Raw genomic sequence first — 16,332 nt, 5'->3', positions numbered from 1 at the left:
TGTAACTGTAAGTGGATACAGAGCATGATGTCACTTCCTTCACTACACAATACACATCACTGGGAATGAGGGCAAACCTCATGATTAATCCTGGCAAACCTGCCCTTTTAACAGGGATTATTGCACAGGAGGAGAGAGGCATGTAACCCCAAAATTACACAGGGCTACATATATACATATATATATATATATATATATATATCTTCGACCTGCCTAAGACATGCAAATGAGCACACAGTAATATTTCCATTTGCTATATGCTTTACGGTGGAGGAATGGACCAGACTGTGCTGAAAAGCTGTGCAATGCAGCAAGCATAAGCTTATAGGGGTCCATGTCAAAATGGATTTGAAGCAAATGGTGACACGGTGTGCTCATTTGCATGTCATTTCCCAGAATCCCTTGCTGCAGTTTAAGCACTGTATGCTGGGTGATAATGGTGAAAGGCAGGGTTGCAGAGCTGTCTAAGACATGCAAATAAGCACACCGTAATTTTTCCATTTGATATATATTTGTATTAACCTCCTAAAATAATTTGTGGCGCCCATTGCAAGACCCCTGGCATTGAAGAGGTCAGTGTAAGTTAATGTCTGCAGTGGAATTTGAACTGAATAATCATCTCATTAGAACAGATGTTGTGCACATCAGCATGTTTCAGCATTGCCATGTTCCAGGATGCTGGGGTGTGGGTGCATCCGACGAGCCAACCTCTGTTGCTGCCAGATGTTGCCTTTGTCTGATACCGTGTGCTGTGCCAGACTCTGAAGAGCCATCCACCTGCCCAGCCTTCCATGGATCAGCAGCATTGTGTGGTGGGGACCGAGGGAAATTTCCCACCATCCTCTTTTATTCGTGATGATTTGTATTTTATGAGTGCAGTAAAACCCCACAGGGGTCCATAAAGCCTCTTGTTTGTAAATGTTATGTGTTCAGTATGCAGCTGTTTGTCTTCAATGGTGCTGAAAGGACACCGAGTCCCAAACCAAGAGTAAGTTGCTCATCTTTAGGTCCCAATACATGCATTTGAATCACTGCATGAAGAGGAGACACTTGGGTACTCAGAATAACTTTCTGATCTGGATGCAATTTTGAAATAATGCAATATCAAGCATTTGTGTTCATTAGACAGGGGGCAAGGTGTAGGCGCAATCCAAGCGAGCCATTTTTTTAACATAGGATTAAAGCAGGGGGTCTCCGGAACTGAACCCCATTAACGTCAGCTCTGGGGATCCCTTGGTTCCCGGGATACAGACTCCAAAGGGGGTGCTGGAATCTGCTGCAAGTTTAAAGCTCCCGCAGCATGTGAATCGCTTGCGGAAGCCGCACTGGATGATGTCTCAGCTTCCTATTGGCCAACAGGAGCGGCCATTATGTGAACCCCAGCTAGCAAGCCGGAGCAGCTGCTGGCACCCCATAGGGAGATAAGTATCTCCGAAAGCAGGGGTCCTAGAGCTGAAATTAATGGATTGAGCTCCGGCGACCCCCTGCTTCAATCCTACTGTAAGTTAAAAAAAAGGATTGTTTCTTTAAAAAAAAAAAAATGATTTCTTCCAAACCCAGGTTCCATAAATGATTGAAGCCCACGCGCCCCTCGGCATCCTCAGCTGGCGTCAGCTCCCGGAACAAAAAACACCTACAACCAGAGAGTGCATTGGCTATGTTATTCTCTAAAGTAAATGTTCTCCATTAGTCAGTGGAGCACCAATCTTCTCAGTAACCGCACCACTGGGGGAGAGCTGGCCATTAACACAATCAGTGCCTCTAGCACCCCCATTTAATCTGATCTGAATGACACCCTTTTGTTGCGCAGCAGCGCCGCCCGCAGCTCCGCGGCCACCGCCACCGGAAAGAGTTCCAAAAAGGTTACATTACGGACCAAACCTTCCCACCCCGGGTTTGTGGCCATCTCTCCGCACCCCAACGGCCATGAAAAAGTGCCCCAAAACCACAAGATTCAGGCACATCAGTAAAAAGCTGTAGATCGCCGTTTGACACCTCCGGCTCCAGCTGTAAGGTCCTCCCAATGAATAACTCAAAACAAACCTGCCACACTAATCATCCCGTAATGATGAAGTGATTTGGCTTCTTAAACCCTGCAGAAGCCAACACCAACCTACATTTAAATACCCTCCCCATTAGCAGGGCCCTATAGGCAAATGCCAAATGTCCCAGGAATGACTGCAGCTGCTTCAGTGTAATCTTTTTGACCATCATTGCTCCCTCAATCTTCCCATGTAACTCCCCCAGCTTGTTCCTAGGCAAATACCATGAAGACTGTGTAGATCTCGATTCCTAGGAACGCCAGCTTTGTCGAAGGACCCTACGTTTCTTCTTTTGCCAGTGGCCCCCCAAAACTTGACGCCAACTCCTGGAATCTTTTTTAACAAAAACTGCACCTCCCAGACCCTGCGGGATGACAAATAAAAACACATTGAGGTAGTCCAACACGCCTTCATTTGCTGTCACCTATCATAAAAATGGGCATGTGGCAGCAAACAAAATAAAAACACAAAATTGAACACCCCATTGGGAGGCAATGATAAACAAAACATTTCAACCCCCAAAGTCACACCCTAGTAGGTGAAGACAGTCAGGATGAACTGGCAGCAACAAAAAAGCGAACTCAATGTCTGTCTTGGCCAGCAACAAACCAGGACCACACCTTCTCACCAACTCCATTGCCTCATCAAACGAATATCTTTGTCAATATTGGAATTAACAGATGCCCCTTCCGGATATGACAGATTGCGTATAAGGCCGCGCTTATAGTCCCAGCAACGGCGATGCGACATCGCGTCAAAACAAGTGTATTGAATCCGTCACGTGCGCCTATAGTAGGAGCGCCGCGACGGAGCAACGTTTGGTCGCGATCGCTGGAAGTCAATGAAAATTGATTTTTCAGCGACCGCAGCGTGACGTCAGTGGGCACGTGAGCGGTTCAGCCAAACAAGAGGTTCTCTTCAGTGGCATATTCATCCACACCAGAACAGCAGGCAAATAAGGTGAGTCTCTTAATTCCCTTCTCTTTATATTCTCCCCTTTATGTCCAGCCCCTCTACCTGCTCCTCCCAAGTTTCATTAACACCATCAGTGCTGCATTGGACCTCCACCCCCCCCCCCCCTCCTTCATGACCCCCTTCCTGAGGATTACAGGGGGCTTCTGAAAACTTGACTAGCACAAGGTCTAAATCCAGGAATCTCGTGTGACTGCAGGTACAGAGGACACTGGGAAGCAACATGGTCAGTAAGTCTGAGATCAAGAGTACAGGCAGTCCTCGTTTTACAACGCTTCGTTTTACAACTAATGGCTTATCCAACGCTGTGCAATGCATACTTATATTCATTTTTACAACGCCAAAACGGCTTATCCAACGCTCTTACGACGCTTTGCAACGTTGTTTATGTATATGTGTGTATATATATATATATATATATACTAATAACCACACTGCCTATAGGAGTCTTTGAGCCTCTGCACATTGTGTTCTGTGTTTAATAGCCCACTCCTTTACTATTTTGGAGCTAATTAGCTGCTGTTAGGTGACTACATGTATCCACCATGAAACCTTTCTCTGCATACTAGATAGGTTTCTTTCCACCATACACAGCTTTATAGTGGCATTAGCACTCCTGACAGTGGAAGCACATTCATGAATATGTGCACAGGTATACTAACAACCACACTGCCTATAGGAGTCTATGAGCCTCTGCACATTGTGTTCTGTGTTTAACAGCCCACTCCTTTACTATTCAGGAGTTAACCAGTTGCTGTTAGGTGGCTACATGTTGGATTGTAGAGAGAGTGTATACTTTCCATTTATGGATTCATGATTTGCAAAGTGAGCACACACTGGTTTGAAATACTGATCTTTTTGTCTGTACCTAGCAAATTATGATCCATTTCACATTTCACCTTCACCATCTGGGACCTGTCTGAAACCTGAGACAGGTATTGAACAGCCCCTCACTGATACCAGCGTACACCTAATTAACCACTAATAGGGATTACTGTACACCGACTCCCTGGGACAGTTTGATCCAATTAACCTCAAATTGTCGCTTTACTTAGTTACCCGGAATATCATATATATTCATCATAGGGTATCATATATGTGTGTCATTTGTTGAATTTTAACACCCATTATTTTAATTAGTATAGCATTAAAAATTATTTTTAATTTTCACATCATACATCAGGGGGTATTGAGTGCTTATAGTGGGTTCTTGCTTCTTTATTACTCACCTTATACGTCACCCATTAGCACTTTACCCCCACACTATTACTTTGTACTTAGCTGAAGCAGGGTTCTTCTATATTGAACTCCGCTAGCTGGGAGCCTGGGGTAACACTTATTAGCGCAGCGCCTCCACTTACCCAGGATCCACGTCATGTAAGATTCACCTGGGCAAGAAACACACCGATAATTTACTATGTGCAATAATAAACTTATACTCTATATGAACCGTGGCAATAACCCAATATGCATACACTTATCTTATAACACTATACTTATACTTTATGATACCCTAACACCGCTAACTGATAATGTCCTTCTAACATCAGTGGCTCGGCCACACCCCAAGGGAATATTGTCCTGCACAATAGTGGCTCAGCCACGCTCTTATGAGTATGTCTTTATCCCGTCACACCGTGTAATAGAATAAAACGATAGCTAGGGTGACCAGATTTTGAAAATGAAAAACCGAGACACACAATTTTTTTTTTTACATTAACAGTTTATTTATTGTAGTACACTTATACTTTACTACCATTAGTCCTTGTTACATGTGTGTGTGTCTGTGTGTGTGTGTGTGTGTGTGTGTGTGTGTGTGTGTGTGTGTGTGTGTGTGTGTGTGTGTGTGTGTGTGTGTGTGTCAACCTCTCTAATCGAAAAAAAAAAAAGCCAGATGTGAATGATTCTGAACCCATTAACCAGTGTCAGGATGCCCCCTCTTTACAATTTCTAAAGCAGCAATCCCGCCTGGGATCTTACCTGATCCGCAGTCCCTCAAGGTACTATACTGGAGGGGAGGTGTTCCCTACCTGTCTTCCGATGTCTCCCGTGTGAAACTTGAGAGTCAGATCTGGAAGAAAGCAGGATAGGTTATTTTGGTGTAGGTATACGGCAGTTAAGATAAGACTGAGAGAGTGGGTGACAGAGTCAGAGAGAGAGTCAGAGAGAGAGTCAGAGAGAGAGAGTCAGAGAGAGAGTCAGAGAGAGAGAGTCAGAGAGAGAGAGAGTCAGAGAGAGAGTCAGAGAGAGTAAGAGAGACAGAGAGACAGAGAGAGTCAGAGAGAGAGACAGAGAGAGACAGAGAGAGACAGAGAGAGACAGAAAGAGACAGAGAGACAGACAGTCAGAGAGAGAGACACACACACACAGAGTGTGTGTGAGAGAGAGAGAGAGAGAGAGAGAGAGACACACACACACACAGAGTGTGTGTGAGAGAGAGAGAGAGAGAGAGAGAGAGAGAGAGAGAGAGAGAGAGAGTGGTAGACTGACTGACACTTGGTGGGTGGGTGACTGACACGTGGGTAGGTGACTGACTCTTGGATGGGCGCCCTAAGTTACCGGCGCCCCCCCTGTTGGCGGCCCTGTCCCCCATTCTCTCTCTACCCCCCCATTCTCTCTCCCTTCCCTCCCCCCCCCCATTCTCTCCCCCCCATTCTCCCAATCCCCTCTATTCTCTCTCTCCCCCCTGCATTCTCTCTGACCTGCACAGTGTTACGCTGTGCTCACCACGGACAAGGAGGGACCCCGAAACTGAGGTGAGATGGGTAACAAACTGCACCCACAGCTACGGGGACACGCCTGAAAAGTGGAAAATAGGCGTCTGGAACCGTCTGGGAGTATAAGATAAAGTAAGATACACGCCATACGAGAAGTGAGATTCCAGAAGATAGGTGGTACCGAGACCCTGGGGTCCAGAGCCGGGAGGTAGGTAGGAATCCGCAAACCGAGGTGAAGGGGTCGAGAAGTCCAGGAGGTCAGGATACAAGCCAAGGGCAGGAGACGAGAGCGGATCCACAGCCAGGCCGGTTCGGTACACAAGGGATCACTAAAGAGACAGGAACTGAGGCAGGCACGGCCGTGGTAAATACAAGTCATACAAAGTTATGCTCAGCCAAAGAATGAATGGCTGAGCAAGGTATAAATAGGAGGAAGGACCAATAGGGAGAGGGAGAGTAACAAGGGAGCGGCCCCAGGGAAGATAGTAATAGGTAGGGAGAAACTTACCACAGCTGTGTTGAATGTGCAGCTTGTGGGCGGTGCACGCGCATCAGGCGTGTGTGCCGCGCGGGCGAGACGCGGCTGGGGGCAGGAACTCCTCCTGAGGGAGGAAGTAAGGTTCCCCGGCCGTGCGCGCGCATGCGCGGGTTCAGTAGCCGCCGCAGTGAGCGGAGGAGAAGGGAGATCCCACCCGCGGCGGCGAGAAGGCAGAGCTGGCGCAGAGACAAGTAAAGTCTCGGGGGGTGCGCCGCGCGGGATAGACGCGCGAGGCCTCAGCTGGGGGCGGGAACTCCTCCTCAGGGAGGACGTAAGGTTTCCCGGCCATGCGCGCGCATGCGCGGGTTCAGTAGCCGCCGCAGTGAGCGGAGGAGAAGGGACATCCCGCCCGCGGTGGCGAGAAGGCAGAGCAGGCGCAGAGAAAGGTAAAGTCTCGGGGGGAACCCCCTTAGGGAGAGGTGTACCCCCGGACCTTACAGTACCCCCCCCCCCCTTGAGGAGCGGTCTCAGGACGACTCCAATATGGCTTTTGGGGAAATTTAGAGTGAAAGAATCTCAGCAGTCTGGGGGCATGTATTTGGTGGTAGGGTACCCAAGATCTTTCCTCTGGGTCAAAGCCCTTCCAGTGAACAGGTATTGCACCGAACCCCTCGTCCTCCTGGAATCCAGAATGGACTGAACTTCAAACTCCTCTTGCCCCTGAACTATGACTGGTTTAGGGTCAATCGGTGTCCTATGGAACCGTGGACTCTGGGACACAGGTTTCAGCAGTGACACGTGGAACACAGAGGGTATCCTCATGGATGGAGGAAGTTCCAGACGATATGCCACCGGATTGATCCATTCTATTACTGAGAATGGTCCCAAGAACCTGGGAGCCAGCTTGTGGCTTGGAGTCTTCAGTCTAATGTTCTTGGAGGAGAGCCAGACCTTATCCCCTGGTTTGAAGACTGGTGCCTGATGGCGATGACGATCTGCCTGTGCCTTTTGTCTGTGGGTTGCCTTTCTCAAGGCCTCTTGGATCCTTTTCCAGGATTCCTGAAGATCCTTGATTCAGTCATCGGCCGCTGGAACCCCGGAAGGAACTGGGGTGATGGGCAGCTGACCCGGGTGAAAACCATAATTAATGAAAAAAGGGGATTTCAACGTGGAGCTGTTCTTTAAAGAGTTATAGGAGAACTCTGCCCACGGAAGTAAATCTACCCAATTATCTTGGCTGTCTGCGATGAAGCATCGGAGGTATTGCTCCAGAGTCTGGTTCGTTCTCTCAGTCTGCCCATTAGTTTGGGGATGATACCCGGAAAAAAATGGAGGGTGATATCCATCCTGTGAGCGAAGGCCCGCCAAAATTTTGAGACGAATTGTGTACCTCGATCGGATACGATGGAAAGAGGAACTCTGTGAAGGCGGAATATTTCCTTAACAAAAACGTCTGCCAGGGTGGCGGAATTGGGCAGGCCTTTGAGAGGGATGAAATGGGCCTGTTTGGAAAAAGGATCCACGACAAACAAAATGGTGTTCATCCCTTTAGAGATTGGAAGTTCCACCACAAAGTCCATGGAGAGATGACTCCACGGGCGTTCAGGTATAGGGAGGGGTTGTAGAAGACCGTACGGCTTTTTACGAATGGTCTTAACCTGGGCGCAGATTGGACAGGTATTTACATACTCCGAAATGTCCTGCAACATGGTTGGCCACCAAAAGGTACGACCAATGAGGTCAGAAGTTCTGCTAATGCCTGGATGACCGACCGACCGACCTAGAAGAATGACCCCACTCAAGAATTTTCTTACGGAAGCGAGGAGCTGCATACATACGGCCGATCGGCACCTTAAGGCCACTCGGGAGGTTAGATTGTGCTGCCATGACCTGATCCAGGATGTCAAAAAAGTTAGCCGAAATTATATATTTGGCGGGTAAGATTGTTTCGGAGATAACTTCAGAATTGTCCTCAAACAGGAATTGACGTGAAAGTGCGATATGAGATAATTAAATCTCGGAAAAAGAAGAGACCATCGAGCCTGACGTGCCCCAAGGACTAAGTTTTTATGATCAGTAAAGATCGAAATGGGGGTCTCCGTTCCCTCCAGGAGATGTCTCCATTCCTGAAGGGCGAGTTTAATAGCCAGGAGCTCTCTGTTTCCGACGTCATAGTTCCGTTCTGCCGAATATTTTTTTTTTTTAAAAGAACCCACAAGGATGAAGTTTGGCCTGTGGGGACTGTCTCTGAGAGAGAATGGCGCCAGCACCGACGTCGGATGCGTCTACCTCTAGGGTAAAGGGAAGGCCGGGGTCAGGGTGACGCAAAATAGGAGCAGAAGCGAAAGATTTTTTGAGAGAGTCGAAGGCTTGGAGAGCTGCAGGAGACCAAACTGCTGTGTTAGCTCCCATTTTTGGTAAGGGCAGTAATGGGGGCCACGATGGAAGAAAAATTCTTGATGAATTTACGATAGTAATTCGCAAATCCCAAGAATTGCTGTATGGCTTTCAGGGAGGTGGGTTGTGGCCATTCTAGGACAGCCTTGAGTTTGACTGGGTCCATAGAGAAGCCAGTGCTAGAAAGTATTTATCCAAGAAAGGGAATGGAAGAAAGATGAAAAGAACATTTCTCTAGCTTAGCATAGAGATTGTTCTCCCGAAGGCGGGACAGGACTAATTTCGTGTGCTGAATGTGGTCAGAGAGGGATTTGAAAAAAATAAGGATATCGTCAAGGTATACGATGACGAAGCTGTCGAGGAGATCATGGAAGATCTCGTTGACAAACCCCTGGAAGACCGCCGGGGCATTACACAGGCCGAAAGGCATGACCAGGTATTCATAATGATATTTTCTCAACCCAGGGGGAGCATATAGGAGAAAACACAACAGAAAAGAAACACACTAAGTGCAGACAATATTGTTCAGGTGTGAAATATTGTGATGCTTGGCCTCTATGTGCTGCCTACTCACAGGATGTCAGTAGGATAGGTACAGTGGCGTGATATGTAGAGTCTGGTGGGTCCCTCTGGACATACACAGGAAGCAACTGGGACTGGGATGTCAGTAGCAGGTGTACATGGAAAGATAAAGACAGACCTCCATGGTGCAGATCAATGGTAAACAGATAAACTTTATGTAATAATAAAAAATGTGCACTCACAATGTTTAAAATCAATATAAGCGTTTTGTCACTATATAAGTGATAGGAAGGTAAGGTATGCCACTAAACGACGCATATGGAAACGGAGTTTTCTTGTTCACCTGCTGCCTCCTGCTTCTTTGGAATCCCAGCGTCGTTTAGTGGACCCGCCCAGGAGGTGAGAGGATTGGTGCCCGCGAACTGTCAATCAACCGCCGAACCGGAAGTGACGCGACGGAGCTAATCGTGCCCACCGGAAGTGACGCGACGCGCCGGAGACACCGCAGCAGGAGATCCCCACACTGTCATGGTGTAGAGAGGAGCACAGGGAGCCTGCGGATAAGAACTGTCCGGGATATCGGCGGTGCGGTGAGCTGTGGCAACCACACTTACCTTCCTATCACTTATATAGTGACAAAACGCTTAAATTGATTTTATACATTGTGAGTGCACATTTTTTATTATTACATAAAGTTTATCTGTTTACCATTGATCTGCACCATGGAGGTCTGTCTTTATCTTTCCATGTACACCTGCTACTGACATCCCAGTCCCAGTTGCTTCCTGTGTATGTCCAGAGGGACCCACCAGACTCTACATATCACGCCACTGTACCTATCCTACTGACATCCTGTGAGTAGGCAGCACATAGAGGCCAAGCATCACAATATTTCACACCTGAACAATATTGTCTGCACTTAGTGTGTTTATTTTCTGTTGTGTTTTCTCCTATATGCTCCCCCTGGGTTGAGAAAATATCGTTTGATCATCTGGGACCAGCCAAGACAGTCCCTTCCAGAGGGTTTGAGCAGGGGGTTACAACCTATATTATATTTTCACTACTGCACTATTTTTAGTCACAATTTTCATTTAGATCACTATATGTGTGTTATATATATTCACTGTATTATAAGTGATCACTAGCACCGAATTAGCGCCAGTTTCTTCACCAATCACGTTGTCACACAGGTATTCATAATGCCCATCCCGGGTGTTAAAGGCGGTTTTCCACTCGTCGCCCTGACGGATGCGGACGAGGAGGTTATAGGCTCCGCGGAGATCAAGTTTGGAAAAAATCGTTGCCCCCTGTAGACGATCGAAGAGATTGGAAATAAGTGGCAGGGGGTAACGATTCTTGGTTGTAATTTTGTTAAGACCTCTTTAGTCAATACAGGAGCGCAAGGAACCATCCTTTTTCTTAACAAAAAAAAATCCAGCTCCAGCTGGAGATGAAGAATTGCGGATAAAACCCTTCCTTAAATTATCCTGGATATACTCGGTCATGGCCTTGGACTCGGGTATGGATAGGGGGTAAGAACGGCTCTTGGGCAAGGTAGCACCGGGAAGAAGGGCAATCAAAGTCTCTATGGGGAGGTAACACCTCTGAACGTACCTTATCGAAGACGTCCGCCAGGTCCCAGTAGACCGTTGGGAGAGAAGTTTTGTACTCTGCGGGTAAATCCACTCCGGCTAACATCTGTTTGGGAGGAAGACATGTCTTGAGACACTGGGTGCTCCATCGTATGGGTTCTTTATTAGCCCAATCCAGTTGTGGGTTGTGTAGATGCAACCAGGGAAGTCCCAGAATCACATCTACCGATGGAGTGTGGATTACGTCCAAGATAATTTTCTCTTGGTGACCGTCCTCCGTGGAGAGGGATAAAGAACAAGTCTCCAGGGAAATAAAAGCTGATTGGAGAGGACGCCCGTCTATGGCCTCCAGACCAACTGGAACAGCCTTAAATTGGAAGGGAATCCCATTCCTATAGGCAAAACTCTGGTCAATAAAGTTTCCCTGAGACCCAGAATCTATAAATGCAGAGGCGGGGATAAGGGAGTTATTCCAGGATAGAGATATAGGCAGCATTATTCGCGTGGGAAGTGCTTTTGGAGAGGAAAGAGGAGAAGAGACTACACCCAACGAGACCCTCTCATACCTCATTGGGTCCTGGCGTTTCCCAGATGCAGAGGGCAGCTTACCAGCAGATGACCGGGGTGACCACAGTAATGGCACAGTCCACCCACTCGTCGGCGCTGTCTCTCAGCCGCGGATAACCGATGACTTCCGAGCTGCATAGGCTCGGGCTCATCCATGGGTTGGGGGACGTGATGGACGAGACTACGGCTGGAAGACCGGGAGGAGTTGTTACGAGGAAGAGCACGTTCAAGTCTCCTCTCTCGCAGCCGCTGGTCCACACGGATGCAGACCGCAATGAGATCCTCCAATCTGGTGGGTCTCTCCATAGTGGCCAGCTGGTCCTTGATGGCATCCGACAGTCCCTAAAGGCTGCTGATAGTGAGCCATCATTCCAGGAGGTCTCTGCCGCGATGGTCCGGAAGTCTAAAGCATACTTGGCGACAGGACGCGTACCCTGGGAAATATGGAAAAGAGAAGAATCTGCCGTAATTTGACGACCAGGCGTATCGAATACTTGCCTGAATTCTCAAAGAAAGCGAGAATAGTCATGCGTCATGGCAGGGTCCCGCTCCCAGATGGGGGATGTCCAGGCTAGGGCCTTTCCGTTCAAGAGAGACATAATATAGGCCACCTTTGAACGGGCAGTGGGGAAGCGCAAAGGAGATAGTTCAAATTGCATCTCGCACTGATTAAGAAACCCTCTGCATTCGTGGGGATCCCCTGCATAGCGGTTGGGAGCCGGGAGATGAGGATCCACAGCCACGGGAAGAACCGGGGAGGGAAACGCCACAGCTGCCATGGCAGAGGAGCCTGGGGAAGGCTGTAATGAGGAGAGTCTAGCGAGCTCCTGCGTCATGGAGGCAAGCTCCGCCTCTAGGTGGAGAAGTCGCTGCATGGGGCTTGGTTGCTCAACCTCTTCGGGGTCCATGTCTGTGGGGCTGAGCATAATGTTACGCTGTGTTCACCACGGACAAGGAGGGACCCCGAAACTGAGGTGAGATGGGTAACAAACTGCACCCACAGCTACGGAGACACACCGGGAAAGTGGAAAATAGGCGTCTGGAACCATCTGGGAGTATAAGATAAAGTAAGATACTCGCCAGACGAGAAGGGAGATTCCAGAAGATAGGTGGTACCGAGAGCCTGGGGTCCAGAGCCGGGAGGTAGGTAGGAATCCGCAAACCGAGGTGAAGGGGTCGAGAAGTCCAGGAGGTCAGGATACAAGCCAAGGGCAGGAGACGAGAGCGGATCCACAGCCAGGCCGGTTCGGTACGCAAGGGATCACTAAAGAGACAGGAACTGAGGCAGGCACGACTGTGGTAAATACAGGTCATACCAAGCTATGCTCAGCCAAAGAATGAATGGCTGAGCAAGGTATAAATAGGGGGAAGGACCAATAGGGAGAGGGAGAGTAACAAGGGAGCGGCCCCAGGGAAGATAGTAATAGGTAGGGAGAAACTTACCACAGCTGTGTTGAATGTGCAGCTTGTGGGCGGTGCACGTGCATCAGGCGTGTGTGCCGCGCGGGAGAGACGCGCACAGCCCCAGCTGGGGGCAGGAACTCCTCCTGAGGGAGGACGTAAGGTTCCCCGGCCGTGCGCGCGCATGCGCGGGTTCAGTAGCCGCCGTGGGGAGCGGAGGAGAAGGGAGATCCCGCCCGCGGCGGCGAGAAGGCAGAGCAGGCGCAGAGACAGGTAAAGTCTCGGGGGGAACCCCCTTAGAGAGAGGTGTTCCCCCGGACTTTACACACAGACGCACACAGTCACTGACCCCCCTCCCCCCCCACACACACACACTGATAAACACACATACACACACTGATACACACACACACTGATACACACACACACACACACACACACACACACACACTGATACACACACACAAAGTGGAGTACAGACAGAGGCAGCCACGAGCAGGTGGCTCCCCCTGCACCCACCCCCGCGCCCATCTCCCGCACCAGGGGGGGGGGGGTGGGAGCGCCGGGACGCAAAGGTACAAACTGCCGCCCCCCTCCCCCGGCAGGCAGCCTATCACCCCGGGCGGGCAGCCACGGGTTCCCGGGGCAGAAAAATGGGAGGACACCGCGCAGCCACCACTGCCCGCCCCCATCTCCTGCACGAAGGGGACCGGGGGGGAAGGGAGCACCAGGACAGGAGGCAAAGGAACAAAACCCACCTACTATCACCCCAGGCGGGCAAAGGGGGGGAGACACCACGCAGCCGACAGAGGAGCCAGGAGCGGGAAGAAACACACACACCACGTGTGCTCTGCAGAAGGAAGCGGAAGCCCCGCCCCGGCACCCTCTGACCTGCAGCCAATCCCCTGCAGCCCAGCCGGCATTCTAAGTCCCGCCCCCCCGGCATCCATTCATTCAACATAGAAAAAAAAAAACTTACCTGCTCCCGCACGGCATCCTCCTCACCGCCGCATACCGGGACCAGGGCCAAAACCCGGGACATTTCCGGGACGGATAGGGAACCGGGACAGGACACAAAAAACCAGGACTGTCCTCGCCAAAACCGGGACAAATGGTCACCCTAACGATAGCGGCGGGTACTTAGGCCTTGGCCATTCGCTAGTGTCTCCAAATAGTTATATCTAAGGCGGGATCAGCGCCTGTTGACCGGTGTTGGTGCACTTGACGTATCTACTACCTTCCGGTCACGGCGGTGACCGGTAATACTTCGAAAAGGATCAGCCGAATCCTTGCTTGTCTTGGATATCCGCAGTGCAGCTGTCTGGTCCCAAGCAGCTCACCAGCAAACCTGCTCCGCACGCTTGTCCCTAACTGTCTACACAGTAAGGTGACTGATCGCTACCACTATGGGCGTCCCTGCAGCACAGCAACCTACTGTGGCTCAGGGGTTTCTCCTAAGGGCCTGCGGGGTAAAGCTAGCCTATGCAGGCGGGTCACAGACCCCCTGCACGCATACACCCTCCTCCTTTACCTTCCAGATCCCCTCTGACTAGCGTGGCCTCTCCCCCACGCTTCCCTTTCCTCCTCCCGTAATTCTAGCCTTCTGATTGGCTCTTCAAGTCAGGTGACTGCCCAGGAGCTCATAGGAGTTGTAGTTCCTCAACGGAGCCTCTCTGCCTTGAGCTGCACAGACTCACAGCTATTGCATCAGCCTCTGCAACACTGTTGCAGACCTCCACATGACTCTCCTGAACAGAGTCAAAACACCAACTGAACACACATATGAGGTTCCTACCAGATCCCTACATATATATATATATATATATATATACACATACACAACATTGCAAAGCGTCGTAAGAGCATATACAGGCGGTCCTCGTTTTACGACGCTTCGTTTTACGACGAACGGCTTATCCGACGCTTGTCAATGCATACCTATGGCCCGTTTTACGACGCCCGAACGGCTTATCCGACGCTCTTACGACGCTTTAAAAAATTGCTACAAATGAACAACCAGACGGCTGCAGGCTAAGGAGATCATTCTGAACAGTCTGTGTGAAGGTTTGGTGGTGTATTTTAGGCCCTAAACCATGGCTGATCAAAGCAAAAAGCAAAGTGCTGCTACTCCAAAAAGGAATAGAAAATCTATAACTTTGGAGACCAAGCACAACATCATAAAGCGCTCTGAGAAAGGAGAGACGAACACAGAAATTGGACGTTCCTTGGATATACCTCGCACAACTATTGTGACTATAATAAAAGACAAGGCAAGAATCCTGGAACAGATCAAGGGCTCAGCACCTATGCAAGGTACGACAATAAGGCAACGTGCTGGGCATATTGCTGAGGTAGAAAAACTCCTCATCATATGGCTGGAAGATCAATCCCAGCGTCATGTGCCCATTAGTTTAGCCTTAATTCAGGCCAAGGCTTTGAGTCTGTATGAGGACATTAAGCAACAGCATGGAGAAGGGGCCACTGAGGAAACGTTCACTGCAAGTAAGGGCTGGTTTATGCGGTTTAAAGAGAGGGCAAACTTGCATAACATTAAAGTGACCGGTGAAGCTGCTAGTGCTGATGAGGAGGCAGCTAAAACCTTCCCTGTTACATTGGCCAAAATTATAGAGGACGGTGGCTATTGCGCACGTCAAGTGTTCAATGTTGATGAGACTGGGCTCTACTGGAAGAAAATGCCCAGTAGAAGCTACATTGCAAGAGAGGAAAAATCTATGCCCGGGTTTAAAGTTGCAAAGGACAGGCTGACTCTTCTGCTTGGTTCAAATGCTGCAGGTGATTTTAAGCTAAAACCTTTGCTTGTTTATCATGCAGAAAACCCTAGGGCATTCAAGGGTTATGCAAAGCACACACTTCCAGTGATTTGGAAGTCCAACCGTAAAGCATGGGTAACAGGGAGCCTTTTTGAGGACTGGTTCCAGCATCAATTTGTTCCGAGTGTGCAATTATATTGCATGAACCAGAACCTCGATTTCAAAGCGTTGCTGCTCCTGGACAATGCTCCTGGCCATCCCGTGTACCTGGATGACCATCATCCAAACGTCATGGTGGTGTTCATGCCCCCCAACACCACCTCACTGATACAGCCGATGGACCAGGGTGTTATCGCTTCCTTCAAGGCCTACTATCTTAGGCGAACATTTGCCCAGGCCATCAGAGCAACCGATGTGGAAGGTGGTCCAACCCTAAAAGAATTTTGGAAGGGTTACAACATTCTTCATGCAGTGAGAAACATCGGAGAGGCATGGAATGAGGTGAAACAATCCAATCTAAACGGAGTTTGGCGTAATTTGTGCCCGGATTTTGTGTCTGATGTCCAAGGCCTTACAGAGACTGTTGCAGAAGTTACAGAAACTGTTGTGCAAATGGCCAGAGATCTCAACTTGGAGGTGGAAACCGAGGATATTGAGGAGTTGCTCGCCTCACATTCTAACGAGTTGAGCAATGAAGACCTCATGCAATTAGAGGAGCAAAAAATTGCTGAAGAGGAGGCCCACCAATCTGCTGATGTGGCACAGCCACAGCCACGTAAATCTTTGTCTAGCAAAATGTTGGCTGCGGCATTCAAGCACATTGATAGCGCACTGGCCATATTTGAGGACAATGACCCTAACATTGAACGGAGT

The sequence above is a fragment of the Ascaphus truei genome, chromosome 3 (assembly GCF_040206685.1).
Source record: "Ascaphus truei isolate aAscTru1 chromosome 3, aAscTru1.hap1, whole genome shotgun sequence".
NCBI classification, from domain to species: domain Eukaryota; kingdom Metazoa; phylum Chordata; class Amphibia; order Anura; family Ascaphidae; genus Ascaphus; species Ascaphus truei.
This window is presented reverse-complemented; position numbering follows the sequence as displayed.